The following is a 2,207-nucleotide window of genomic DNA, read 5'->3' as shown; positions in this document are numbered from 1 at the left end:
TTATAAGTGACAATGAAAGGCCTTAATTTAAGGGTAAACTCGGTTCTGAATACACGAAAGCGACAGTTCCTGTTAGATGGATTCTTTTCAAGAGTAGAAAATATTGCCTCATAAGTAGTTCTATTTAGACAATCGAAATATCACTTAACTAACTTGATATACATTTAAACCTGTCTTTATCTGCACTGCATTTATTATTTACCATTATTTTGAAACACCAATATCTCTATTATACCGCCTTAGATAAACACCGTAACGATAGAAATCGATAGATTGACGATTTGGTCTCTGTGGGATCGAAATTCTTTTATATTACTTTGACGCGATTCGTGCACTTGCGATTCGTACCCTGTTGTTACACCATCTAGACTAAGGCATTATTAGCCGGTAAATGCAAAGAACCCGTAGTACCAGAAATTTAGTAGATCCTTTAGCGGAACCCGAACGTTACACTCGTACACGCCTCTTACTCATCCGAATTAAGAAAGTTATGGCCGAGAATCGCGACCGGAGACCTCTTAAGGAATTTTCCCAACCCTCAGACGAGGAACCTAGTTCGAGTATAGTAAACCCCCTTATTCCTGCTAACAATTTCGAACTAAAACCGTCTTTGTTGCAATTAGTGCAACAGAACCAATTCACGGGTCTCGCTACTAAGAACCCAAATCAACATTTAAAAGTCTTTATCCAACTGGCCGACACTTTTAAATTCAATGGTGCTTCGCCTGATGCGATCCGTTTGAGATTATTTCCTTTCTCCGTCAAGTATAGAGCACGTTCATGGTTAGATTCACTTCCATCTAATTCAATAACTACTTGGGAAGACCTTAGGAGAGTATTCCTTTCTAGATATTTTCCCCCTAGTAAGACTATTGTTATTTGAAACCAAATAACTAGATTTACTCGAAACCAAGGAGAATCGCTTTTTGAAGCTTGGGAGAGATATAAAGAGCTATTAAGAGTCTGCCCACACCATTGCCTAGAACAATGGCTGATCGTTCATACCTTCTACAATGGACTCCATTATAACACCAAGATGAGCATCGATGCTGCCGCTGGTGGCGCGCTGATGAACAAACCTTACCCTGAAGCTTGTGACCTAATTGAGGATATGGCCCGAAACCATTACCAATGGGGAACTGAACGAGCATCAATAGTGAAAAAGGAGACCCAAGGTGGAATACATGAGATAAGCTCTCTAGACATGATGCAGGAGAAAATGGACGCTTTAGCCCTTACGATCGAACATATGTCTACAAACACTAACACCACAGCAGTAGTCCACATAGAGTGTGAACACTGTGGATCTAAAGGACACGAATCAACAGAGTGTAACCTTTTGAACGACCTGAACACCAACCAAGTGAATTACACCCAAGGTAACCCATTTTCAAACACTTACAACCCTGGATGGAAGAATCATCCAAATTTTTCCTATAAAAACCAGAACCCTATCAAAAATAATGCACCTCAAAGACCACAAGGTTATCAAGCCCAAAAACCAAATCAACCTATGCAAGTTGTACCCCAGAAGTCTAACCTTAAGAAGATCATGGAGAGATTTATATCGGGCCAGACTCAGCAAAATAAAGAATTCCCAAACCAGAACATTCACGTAAACGAACTTATAACGCAATTAGGAACCAAGGTTGATCATATAATCACTCACAACAAGATGCTTGAAACCCATATCTCACAGGTAGCACAAAACCAAGCCCCACAAACTACACTTGGAGGGCAATTCCCTAGACAACCTCAACAAAACCCTCGAGGGCAAGCTAATGATATCTCGTTACGAAGTGGGACCGTTACGAAGGGCCTCATATCCCAGCAATGAGCGAGTCCAAAATTTCTAAAGAAAATATACCTACCAACCAAGAAGAGGAATCAGTAGAACCCGAGAAACAAACCAACATCGAAGGAGAAGCCAAGGATAAAACATACAAACCACCACCCCCATACAAACCACCAATCTCATATCTGCAAAGACTCAAACAAACCAAAATCAATAACCAATACCAAAAATTTATAAAAGTGATAGAGAAGCTTCACATAGAGATTCCTTTCACCGAAGCTATCACCCAAATTCCATCTTACGCCAAATTCCTCAAAGACATCTTAATCAACAAGCATAGGCTTGATGATCCAAAACCCTTGGAATGCAACTTTATTTCCGAGGATAAACTTGCTAAGAAGGAGAAAGACCC

At 40.2% G+C, this 2,207-nt stretch overlaps 1 pseudogene; it reads right to left on the bottom strand.

The window, feature by feature from the left end:
- Positions 1–882: 882 nt before the first annotated feature.
- LOC127109309 (uncharacterized) lies at positions 883–981 on the bottom strand (annotated as a pseudogene).
- Between the last annotated feature and the right edge of the window lie 1,226 nt (positions 982–2,207).

This window comes from Lathyrus oleraceus, chromosome 7 (genome assembly GCF_024323335.1).
Source record: "Lathyrus oleraceus cultivar Zhongwan6 chromosome 7, CAAS_Psat_ZW6_1.0, whole genome shotgun sequence".
Taxonomy (NCBI): Eukaryota; Viridiplantae; Streptophyta; class Magnoliopsida; order Fabales; family Fabaceae; genus Lathyrus; species Lathyrus oleraceus.
The sequence above is the reverse complement of the archived record's forward strand: the minus strand, read 5'-3'. Positions and strand labels throughout refer to the sequence as shown.